The following is a 12,980-nucleotide window of genomic DNA, read 5'->3' as shown; positions in this document are numbered from 1 at the left end:
CTGTTAGAGTATAAGGTCACTCACTATGAGTTGGAGATGACTCAATGGCACCTAACAACAACAACAACAACTATCTAGTTAGTGCTTTTCCCTCCCTCCTCCTTCTCCCCTGGTAACCATCAAAGAATGTTTCTTTCTGTATGTAAGACTATTCTTAACTTTTTAGACAGTGGTCTCATATAATATTTGCCCTTCTGTGTTTGACTTATTTCGCTTAGCATAATGTACGACTGTCTTTCTCTTTTTTGCTTACCTTCCACTTTACCAATCATGATATCCTTCTAGTCTGGTCACTTTCACTTCCAAGGAGCATTCCAGCTGCACTTCCTCCAGGACAGATTTGTTTCTTCTTTTGGCAGTCCATGGTACTTTCAGTATTATTCTTCACCAACTCCACAACTCAAAAGCATCAACTCTTCTTCAGTCTTTCTTACTCATTGTCCAACTTTCACATTTATATGAGGTGATTGAAAATGCCATGGCTTGGGTTAGGAGCACCTTAGTCTTCAAACAGACATCTTTGCTCTTCAGCAGTTTCAAGAAGTCTTTTGCAGCACATCTGCCCAATGCAATATGATATCTGATTTCTTGACTGCCGCTTTCATTGGTATTCATTGTGGATCCAAGTAATATGAAATTTTTGACAACTTCAATCTTTTCTCCATTTATCATGATGCTGCTTATTGGTCCAGTTGTGATAATTTTTGTATTCTTTATGTTGAGGTGTAATCCATACTGCAGACTGTATGTAGTCTTTCATCTTCATCAGTAAGGGCTTCAAGTCATCTTCACTTTCAGCAAGGAAGGTTGTGTCATATGCACATTACAGGTTGTTAATGAGTCTTCCTCCAACCCTGATGCCACGTTCTTCTTCATATAGTCCAGCTTCTCGGATTATTTGCTCATCATACAGATTGAATAAGTATGGTGATAAGATATGACCCGACACACACCTTTCTGATTTTAAACCATGCAGTATCCCCTTGTTCTGTTTGAACAACAGCCTTGTGGTCTATGCACAGGTTCCCCATAATTTGATATCTATAATTTGTTATGATCCACCAAGTTGAATGCTTTTGCATAGTCAATAAAACACAAGTAAATGTCTTCCTGGTATTCTTTGCTTTCAGCTAAGATCCATCTGACACCAGCAATGATATCCCTGCTACTCATAAGGTTTTCCATGGTCAAGTCTTTGAGAAGTGGATGGCCCCTTTCTTCTTCCCAGTCTGTTTTAGTCTGGAAGCTCAGCTGAAACCTGTCCATCATGGGTGACCTTGCTGGTATTTGAAATACTGGTGGCATGGTCTCCAGCCTCACAGCAACACTCAAGCCACCACATTATGACAAACTGACAGGTGAGTGGTGGAACTATATAGGAACAAGAGTTAATTCTGATTAAGGGAAAGACAGTACACAACATTATGAGAGAAGTCAGCAAAATGAGACCAAGCCAAAAAAAGACACTGAGAGTTAGGCTCTTGCCAACTACAGTAAATACTATAGCATTTAGAGTCCTGCAACAGCAATAATAACTAACAATAATTTGTGAGTAGAAACATAGGCAAATATGTATGTTAAATAGGAGAGGGAGGTTGTACAAAGTATACTCACATAAATATAAAAGTATAGTGGTGGCTATTGCAGGAATTGAGGGAATACCCATTGAGATGTTTCAACAAATAGATGCCACACTGTAGGCACTTATTCATCAATGGCAAGAGGTTTGGAAGACAGCTACCTGGCTAACCCACTGAAAGAGATTTGTATTTGTAATCATTCCAAAGAAAGGTGATCCCACAGAATGTGGAAATCATCGAACAACATCATTGATATCACATGCAAGTAAAATCTTGCTGAAGATATTTCAAAAACAGTTGCAGCAATATATTGGTAAGGAAATTCCAGAGGTGCAAGCTTGGTTCAGAAGAGGACATGGAATGAGGGATATCATTGTTGATGTCAGATGGATCTTGGCTGAAAGCAAAGAATACTAGAAAGATGTTTACTTGTGTTTTATTGACTATGCAAAAGCATTTGACTGTGTGGATCATAAAAAATTATGAATAACATTGAGAAGAATGGGAATTCCAGAATACTTAATTGTGCTCATGAGGAACTTATACATAGGCCAGGAAGCTGTCGTTCAAACAGAACTAAGGGATACTGGATGGTTTAAACTCAGGAAGGGAGTGCGTCAAGGTTGTATCCTTTCACCATACTTATTCAAATTGTATGCTGAGCAAATAATCCGAGAAGCTGGACTATATGAAAAAGAACATGGCATTAGGATTAGAGGAAGACTCATTAACAACCTGCAATATGCAGATGACACAACTTTGCTTGCTGAAAGTGAAGATGACTTGAAACACTTGCTGAGGAAGATTAAAGCCTATACAGTCTACAGTATGGTCCACATACCTCAACATAAAGGAAACAAAAATCCTCACAACTGGACCATGATAAATGGAGAAAAGATTGAAGTTGCCAAAAATTTCATATTACTTGGATCCATAATCAACACCAATGGAAGCAGCAGTCAAGAAATCAGAAGACGTATTGCACTGGGCAAATGTGCTGCAAAAAGATCTCTTTAAAGTGCTAAAGAGCAAAGATGTCTCTTTGAAGACTAGGGTGCATCTAACCCAAGCCATGGTATTTTCAATAGCCTGATATGAATGTGAAAGCTGGACAATGAATAAGGAAGACTGAAGAAGAGTTGATGCTTTTGAGTTGTGGTGTTGGCGAAGAATACTGAAAGAACAAAGGACTGCCAGAAGAACTAACAAATCTGTCCTGGAGGAAGTGCAGCAGGAAAGCTCCTTGGAAGCAAGAATGGCCAGATTTTGTCTCACTATCTTTGGTCATGTTGTCAGAATGAACCATTTCCTGGAGAAGGATATCATGCTTAATAAAGTGGAGGGCCAGTAAAAAAGGTGAAGGCCCTTAATGAGATGCATTGACACAGTGGGTGCAACAATAGGCTCAGGTATAGAAAGCATTGTGAGGCAGTGTTTTGTTCTGTTGTACATAGGGTCACTATGAGTCAGAGGCAACTTGATGGCACCTAACAATAGAAAAACCAACAACATTTGTAAATTCTACACATATACTTATACATACGATAAAGCATATAATGGGCACTGTTATTGAAACTACTTAGACATTGGAACTGACCCACTGGACCTCAAGGCTAAGGACCATAGTCTTAGGGGATAATTAGGGTCACTTGGCAAAACCTAGTTCATAAACAGAGTGTTCTACATTCTAGTCTGGTGAGCAGTGTTTGGGGTGTTAAAAGCTTGTAAATGGCCATCCTGAGGCACAATTATTGGTCTTGTGGTAGTTATGTTTGTGTGTCAACTTGGCTGGGCCTGGTTGAGTGGCTGAGCAGCTGGTGGTAGTTATTCCTCATGATGAGACTGGCAATCAACTCCATGGTGGGATCTAACACAAACAGCTGAGTAGCTGCCTTTGGGATGTGGTCTGCTTCCTGTATATAAGGAGAAGCCTTGGGAATGGTCTCTAGCCTATGGCACACTTGGACCCTGAATGTAGCTGTGTTGTTGCTCAGCAGCCTGCTATGCTCTGCCGACCTTGGGACTTACAATGGACGTAAGTTAATGGCCTGCCGTGTGGTTTGGTAACATTGGGAATGTGCCTTTTTACTTGTCAACCTTGGGCTTGTCAGCCTCAGCAGCCAGCAGCTGTCTGAGCGAAGAAACGCCTCTAGCTCCAGTGAGTCAGAAGCAGGAGGCAGTGCTGGACCCCAAGGTTGAGGGGCTTTTACCCAGCCCCTAGAGACTGGCACTTTGAACTGGGTCTTAAAGTCTCCAAATTTTAAGAATAAACTCCTGTTTGTTAAGGCCATCTCATTTGTGGTATACTTCTTGTTAGAGCAGCACTAGGTAACTTGAACAGGTCTCTTCTCACCTGGAGCACAGGAGAACATAGAAAAATGAAAACTCAAGAAAGCAATTAGCCCAAAGGATTAATGGCTCATGTGAAATAATCTGAGGCCAGAAGAATTAGAGGTACCTGGATACTACCACCAAGCACAATAGAAGATCCCAGTTAGAAATGGGTAAAATAAATGTAGACCAAAATTCAAAGCCCACCCTCTGGCTCCAAAGAAAGCCCAGACTTACTGGTCAGAGAGAAACTAGAGGAACCCCCAAGACTATTGCTCTGAGACAACCTCCTAACTTGAAATTGAAGATATTCTCCAAGACTACCTTCCAGCCAAATAAAAGATGGAGTTATAACAAACAACACCACCCACGAAGAATGTGCTCCTCCAAACGTTCAACTATAGGAGTCTAAAAGGGCAACATTTGTCTAAAATAAAAGATAAGGAGACAGAGAGGGGCAGGGAAATTGGATGGATGGAAATGAGGAACCCAGAGAGGAAATAGGGAGAGTGCTGACACATTGCAGGGACTGCAACCAATGTCATGGAACAATTTGTGTATGTACTATTGATTGGGAAAACTAATTTCCTATGTAAACTTTCACCTAAAGCACAATAAAATGAATTTTTTTTTAAACATGATAAACGTGTATACCCACCCCTTTAACTCTTACTGTGCCACTCTGTCCTAGATCAAGGGTCAGGAAGATTTTCCTCTAAAGGGCCAGATGGTAAATATGTTAGGATTTGTGAGTCATACACTGTCTCTGCATATTCCTCTTTGTTTTACTTTTTTTTTTTGCCTACCCTTTAAAAATATAAACCATTTTTAACTGGAGGACTGTACAAAAACAAGCTGGGCAGGATTTGACCAGACCAGCTGGCTGTAATTTGCCAACCTCTGTTCTAGATAATTGAAAAAACAAAACACAACAAATAAAATAAAACCTTCAGTGCAGCAAACAAAGGACAATTTGAAATAATGTTATCAATACTGAAAGAGAACGACTCAAATGTTTGGGTAACAAACTTTGCAAGCCAGGTGGTTTCTAATTCCTTGCTTTTAACTGTATCCTTCAATAGAAGGATAGATAGGATAGATCATAAAAAAATTACTTTGGATGATAGATCATTATGTAATTGTTGGTCTATAATTTGTAAGGCATTCAGAAAATTAAGTAAAATTACAGTTATAAAACCCATTCCATGCTCACCTACTTATTTATGTCAATAATATTACTTGGTACTTATGTCTATAAAAATTAAAATTAGGAATATAATTCGTGTAGAAGCCTGTCTCATTGTAGTAATGAGTAACATTAATTTTGAAATGCAGGGACTAATTGGGGGAAAACATCCAGCTTCATCTTATTAAGAGATGCATTTCCAACAAAGTTTTTCTCTTTATTTTTAATAATGTTCAAATGTGTACTATTAATAATTGTAAACCAAAACCAACCAACCCACTGCCATCAAGTCAATTCTGATTTATAGTGACCATATAGGACAGAATAGAACTGCCCTACAGATTTCTAAGGCTGTAAATCTTTACAGAGCAGACTGTCTCATCTTTCTCCTGAAGAGCAGCTGGTGGGTTTAAACTGCCAACCTTTTGGTTAACAGCTGAATGCCTTAACCACTACACCATCAGATCTCCTTACTGATAATTATAATAATAACTCAATTCAGAATAACATTTTTAAACACCTAGAGCCTAATAGTCACAGAAATTTTAAATAAATTTTCATTTCAATTTCTATATGTATATTTGTGGCAGAGACATGTAAGAATGATCAATAAAATATTTTTAAGAATAAAATATATTATTTAGCATAAATTTTTACTGGGAAGTAGAATGGGAATAAAAGCTCAAGGAGAAAAAGGAACAATATAGAATTTCCAATTGTCAAGAAGAGCTTGTTCTTATACTTTTTAAAATGGATAATGTCTTAGGCTGGACTCTCTAGAAGAGAAAACCAGTGAAGCATACACACACACACACACACACACACGCACATATATATATATATGAATATATAGAGAGGTTTCCAGTAATATATCAGACAGAGTTTCACTGCTATTTACAAGGTTTTCAGTAGTCAATTATTTCAGAAATGGATGGCCCTGTCCTTCTTAACAGATTGTCTTTGTCCAGAAGCTCTGCTGAAAACTGTCTACCACGGATGACTCTACTGGTATTTGAAATACTGATGGCATAGCTTCTAGCATCACAGCAGCATGCAAGCCATCACAGTATGACAAACTGACAGACACATGACAGCCACCTCAACATAAAACAAAAATCCTCACGACTGGACTAATAAGCAACATCATGATAAATGGAGAAAAGATCGAAGCTGTCAGGGATTTCATTTTACTTGGATCCACAATCAACACTCATGGAAGCAGCAGTCAAGAAATTAGAGGATGAATAGTACTGGGCAAATCTGCTGCCAAAGACCTCTTTAAAATGTTAAAGAGCAAAGATGTCACTTTGAAGACCGAGGGGCACCCAACCCAAGCCGTGGTATTTTCATTTGGTTCATATGCATGTGAGAGCTGAACAGTGAATTTGGAAGACCAAAGAAGAATTGATTCATTTGAATTGTGGTCTTGGGAAAAAAATGCTGAAAATGCCATGGATTGCCAAAAGAATGAACAAATCTGTCTTGGAAGAAGTACACACAGAATGCTCCTTAGAAGCAAGAATGGCCAGATCTTGTCTTTCACACTTTGGTTATGTTGCCAGAAGGGACCAGTCCCTGGAGAAGGATGTTATGCTTAAAGTAGAGGGTCAGCAAAAAAGGTAAAAACCCTCAACAAGATGGATTGACACAGTGATTGCAAAGATAGGCTCAAGAATAGCAAAGACTGTGAGGCTGACACAAGACTGGGCAGTGGTTTGTTCTGGTCGCCATGAGTTGGAGCTGACTCAATGGCACCTAACAGCAATAACAATCTAGAGAGATTTATTTCAAGGAAATGGCTCATGAAGTTGTGGAAGCTGGCAAGTCCCAAATCCATGGGTCAGGTGTCAGGCATCAGGCTGGAAGCTTGTGACTCACGTGGTAACAGGGACTAATGAACCCCAAATCAGCAGGTCATGTCCCAAGAACTAGAGGTCAGAGGATGAATTGGATGCAGGATTGAGAAAGATCAAGGTTTGCCAGAACATTCATATATATTGGTGCTGGCCACAAATTTCTTCAAGGAAACAGACTGATTGACTTTCAATGGAATGGCTTTTCAACTGATTGGCTGCTCACATCAGGTCACAAAATGGAGGATGATTACATTATGTTACATTAAGGAAGAGCAATCAGTTCAATGTTTACCAAACCGCTGAGAACCATAGCCCAGCCAAGTTGACACATAACATTAGCCCTTATAGATGATGTGGCTCTCAAATCACTGTGGTCTTTAGATTCCATTGGATTAATTTAAAATTCTGATATGATGGTTTTATTTTTAATGTAGATATGTATAATGCACAAGCACAGCAATTCTCAAAGTGTGGTCCCTGAACCAGCAGCATCAGCATCACTTAGAATTTGATGTTGTTGTTGTTAGTTGCTGTCGAGTCAATTATGACTCATGGTGACCCCATATGTGCAGAGTAGAACTGTTCCATAGGGTTTTCAAGGGTGTGACCTTTTGGAAACAAATCACTAGGCCTGTCTTCCTAGGCTTCTGGGTGGGTTCCAATCGCCAATCTTCTGGCTAGTAGTTGGATGTTTAACTGTTTGTGCTACCCAGGGACTCTAGCACTAGATAGAAATGCAACTTCTCAGGCCTTCCTCCAGAGTCATTGAATCCCAAACTCTGAGAGTGGCATGATTTTGATGCAGCTGAAGTTTGCAGGCCACTGCATCAGAAATTACTTTCTTCGCAGCTACTTGAACTTCCAATGAGAGTCTTAAAATGTGTGAGGGAACACATGGTCTTACAAAAATTTATTTGAGGTTTTTTTCTGTTATCGTTGAATCAATTCTGATTCATAGTAACCCTACAGGGCAGAAGACCAAACTCAATGCCATTAAGTCAATTCCAACTCTTAGTGCCCCCATTGGGTTTCCAAGGCTGAAAGTCTTTATGGAAACAGACTGCCTCATCTTTCTTCCTTAGAGTGGCTGGTGGGTTCAAACTACTGAACTTTTTGGTTAGCAGTCAAATGCCTTAACCACTACATCACCAGAGGTCCTATAAGACAGAATAGAACAGCTCTATTCCAAAGCTATAAATCTTTATGGAAGGAGACTGTCACTTCTTTCTTCCAAGGAGCAGCTAGGGGTTTGAACTGCCAACCTTTTGGTGAGCAGCCTAGTGCTTAATCACTGCTCCACCAGGGCTCCTTTATTTGAGATGTTCCCAAACAAAAATATTTAGGGACCCCCTACACCATACCCTATACCTCTTTATATCTTTAGATTAAAGAGAGTTTTGTCCTGAGGAATGAGCAAAGGCAAACATTAAGGATGGTTTCATGTAGAAACTGGATAGGATCTGGATCTATGTGAGAGAGAAGCTTGTTGCAGGCAGAGAGAATGGCACGAAAAAGGTTTTGAGTCAGGAAAGCACAGATGTGAGTGAGTTGTATTTGGGTAGGCTGAAGAATGGCATGTCGGTAGAGAATACCCACGAACACTTCCATCAAGTAGATTCCAACTCATAGTGGTTATCATTAGGTTTCCAAGGTTGTAAATCTTTATGGAAGTAGATAGCCTCAACTTCTTCCCGTGGAGCTGGCAGTGGGTTTGGACCACCTACCTTTTGGTTAGCAGCTCAAAGCCTTAACCACAGCACCAACAGAGCTCCTTAGGAACAGAGTAGTTGGAGATAAATCTGGGAAGACAAGATTGCAGTGATGCCAGGACTTTATTTTGAACAAAAGAGACATGTGGTCAGAGTTGTGCTTTGGTGGAACTTGCAGGGCTTGGATCAGGTCAGGAGAAACTGGAGGCAATGAGACTAGATGCTGGAGTTGCACCCTGGAACAGTCCTCACTCAAGAGGGGTGATGCCCCCTGTTAGCTGGAGGAGTCCCTGTACAGCATCACTGGAATGTCAAGCAATGCCCACTCAACTCAGGGCAATATCATGCCCCACTCTCAACCCAAACCCTAGGGACAGAGAGTCCTGTTAAGCAGCTACAGTCCCTCTGTTGTTTTAGTCTCTAGCCTGGCGCCACATGTTAACTCTTTGGCATTCCCTAAGTAGAGATTATGAGCACCTCCTGAGATCAATGAGTTGTCTGCAAAATGCCAGGAGTTGCTCAGGCAGAAGGAATTCACCAACTCCTGGAGTGCTTTATTGTTATCTTTGTTTCTGTTCAACCAAGGACACCAGGGAGAAAAGGCATTATGTCATCAAAGTACTACCTTATTGGCTGGCCATTTCCCAAGGGGCAGGTTCTCTTTCCAGTTGCTCAGTGCTTCTAAATGCTGTCTGCAGCACAGAGGCATGTCCTGTCACTTCAGTTTTCAGATCTAATGCCTCTGATGTCATTAGGTGATGGCAAGAGAGTGAGATCACACAATGATGGTAAATTTCATTTGACAGAAATGATGCACCTTAGAGTAAGGTACTCTGAACTTCATGTTTACCCCTTTAAGCATGACGTTTCGATTTTGCATTACTACATTAATTCATAATGCAATATGCATGAGGGACAGGGATAATGAAATTGTGACACCAGCTCTTCTATTTAGTGTCTTGTAAAATGGGATGCAAATGAATTGGTCCTGTCAGTGTATTTTATAACAAAGCTTCGATTTACAGTTACTGCAAGGATTGCTGTCCGCCTGCTTATGAGTTTCAGGTGCCATCTCAGTTTTCATTATCTGTCTCATTTCTTTAAGGTTAATAAAGGAACTGATTTTTTTTTTAAAGCCTTATACAATTATATTGAAGAAAAGGAAATAATTGTCATAATTTCTTTTCCCCAGACTTGAATTTGAAGTTCTTGTTAGATAAGAAGAGTTAAAATTAATACCTCTTTTTTTTTCCTTCATTTTTGGGAGTTGAAAAGTGACATTATTTCAAAATGAAATTTCACTTAATTCACCCAACAGTCCCAACCATTTGGTGAAAAAAAAAAAAAACTGTAAAGAATAAAATGTCAAAGAAATTTTATTTAAAAATAGCCACTGGGCTTGTACTTTAATAAAACTTTTAATGATCATTTTATTCTTCATTTCTGAACTAATTTTTAGTGAAATTACTTGGTGGTGAATAGAACCAGAGTGGTAACTTAGGAGACTAAATGCCTTGGGTTCTGAAATAATAAAAAGCAACATTCTCTGGTAATATAGAATCTTCCTGAGAAACTCACAGTTCCCTTCAATAACCTTGTCCAATCTCTTGCACATCCCCTAGTGGCTGGTGACAGGGAGCGTTACCCTACCTGCCACCTTTATCCGGACCATGAAGATGTGGCATTGAGGAAGCCCTGTTGTTGTTGTTGTTGTTGTTATGTGCCGTCGAGTCGGCCCCAACTCATAGCAACCCCTCTTTGGGTTTCCAAGGCAGTATCACTACTGAAGTAGATTGCCCAACCTTCGAGTGGCTGGTGGGTTTGAACCATCAGCCTTCTGGTTAGCAGTCAAGTGCCTTAGGCCCTGAGAGGTGCAATAATTTTTCTAAGGACAGCCTCTGAGTCAAGTGAAACCAGGATCTATGGACTCCTGGGAAGTAAAAACCAGCTGGTGGAGTTGATTCCAATTCACAGCAACCATACGTGTGTCACAATAAAATTGTACTCCATAGGGCTTTTAAGAACTGATTTTTCAAAAGCAGATCGCCAAGCCTTTCTTTCGAAAAGCCTTTGGCTGGACTTGAACCACTAAACTTTCAGTTAGCAGCTGAGTACATTAACCATTTATGCCACCCAGGGACTCCCTTCTTGGGAAGAGCCCAGCCCGTATTACACATGGCTCTCATTAGAGGGTCACACACCAAGCAGCTTCACATTTGCAGTCATCAGGGGTATGGAGGGTTCAGGGAAGCAAGATCTCCAGAGGCCTCATAACATTTCCCCTACAAACGACAACACGGGAGGACCTGACCCGGGATGTGTTTTTTTCTCTCACTCGTGCTCACTATAGCCTCTCTGGAATGCCAGCCAAATTCACTGCAATGATGTCCAAAGGGACTTTACAATAAAATTATTTTTGTGGAGCACTTTTTTGTTTTCAGACAGGGTTTGAAGTGGTATTTTTGCCCTCTGAATGTCAAAAGCCAATATAGTATTACAGCTGAAAACTCGGCTTTAAGAGTTACACTGAGTTTGACTTCTGGCTTCAACACTTGCCAGCTACATGACCTGTTGATGAAGTCTCTGGTCTCTATTTACTTTTCTGTAAAATTTGGATAATTCACCTCATAAACTTGATGTGTGACTTGGGTGACATAATATATATGCTTAGCATAGTGTCTGGAACATAGTAAATATTAAAAATATGTTAAATTTCTTACCCACCAGCCACTCCTTGGAAGGAAGGTTGGGCAATCTACTTCCGTAGTGATACCACCTTGGAAACCCAAGATGGGGTCGCTATGAGTTCGGTCCGACTCGACAGCACTTAACAACTACATTATTAATTTGACCCGTTGTTGTAAAGCTCTGGATTGCTGGATCCTTTTCTCTTTGCAAAATAACCCAGTGAAGGGAATAGGGTGGAGAAAGAAATATGTATGATTTCTGCTTAAGGAGTCCATCTCTGCGTTTGGGTTCTTGGAGGCTGGGTCAAGGCTGCAGTAATTCCATTGGCGTCCCCATGAGTAAGCCGTGAGCAAGCTGCCAATTTTCTCTCAGGCAGGAGGGTGTCAAGGTCTGCAGAGGAACAATGAAGTCTCTCTTCCAAGGCTCTAACAGCTGCTTCTAATTCTCCCACAACTGCTGTATTTTGCTGGAATGGGAAGCAGTCTATTGGATTATCCTTTTAAAGGACAGAACATTTCCAATCCTTAAAACAATTCTGAAGAAGTGTTACAAAATGTCTTAACAGGAGACAGGGAGGAGACTCAGATGACTCTGGTAGGTAAAGTTTGGCCACAGCCTCTTCTCTTATCAATCAATTCACAACTACTTATAACTAAAGGATGAGAAGCCTCCTGGGAGAAACAGGAAGCTGCTGACAGTGAGGTGGACTCAGCTGAAAGGGTTGCAAGGGGCTGTTTCCAGAACTGCTTCCCACCTAGGATCCATGATCTCATGCCAGGCAGAGAAAATGGCTGGTGACTAAGACTTGTGACATTGTAAATCTCAAGAAAGCTTGCCTTGTCAACCCTCTGACTGTCTATAACCAGGGAGTATTCTTACTTCACAAGAGAGATGAGACGTGTCTCCTGCATGGGGTCTTAGATCAGTTCTAGCTCTACAGGCAGCAGGTGTGAGACTGAACCCCACAGACACCCCGGGTAAGGCAGTGGCTCAGGGCATACTGAGAAGCCACCAGCTTGAAGCAGGTTTTCTGGGATTGAGGCTGAGGTTTCATCTTGGCCAAGTATGCAGCTTTAGGGACACTATAAATACACACCCTGGGGATTCCCAAAAATACTGAAGGGAATTTTGATGTCAAGCTGGAGGAGGCTATGAGTCATCAAGATTTGGATATTAATATTGATGAAATCACATTTGTAGTCACAGTCTAGTGAAGCCTGAGATATTTTGGCTACAGAGACACAGAAACAAACAATTTCCACCAGATGCATTCGTCAGGATTTAGTCCTCATTCTCTAATTTAACCATTCATTATCATTCGCTAAGGAAACCAAAAATTACTCAAGATTTAAGCTATATCTTCTGGATGCCCACTCAGCAAAAAATCCAATCAATCATCTCACACCATTTTCCCCTGCTAGATGACAAAAACTTGGTTTAGGGCTCAACTGCATTGATTGATTGATGTGACCAAATGTTTGGCATTGTGTAACAGACTTTCAGTCAAGACGTGGAATTTGGGGAGTATGGTCGTTATGTTTGTGTGTCAACTTGGCTGGGCCTGGTTGAGTGGCTGGGCAGCTGGTGGTAGTTATTCCCCATGATGAGACTGGCAATCAACTCCATGGTG

Source organism: Orycteropus afer, unplaced genomic scaffold (genome assembly GCF_000298275.1).
Source record: "Orycteropus afer afer isolate SDZICR_OR568_19922 unplaced genomic scaffold, OryAfe1.0 scaffold00076, whole genome shotgun sequence".
NCBI classification, from domain to species: domain Eukaryota; kingdom Metazoa; phylum Chordata; class Mammalia; order Tubulidentata; family Orycteropodidae; genus Orycteropus; species Orycteropus afer.
The sequence above is the reverse complement of the archived record's forward strand: the minus strand, read 5'-3'. Positions refer to the sequence as shown.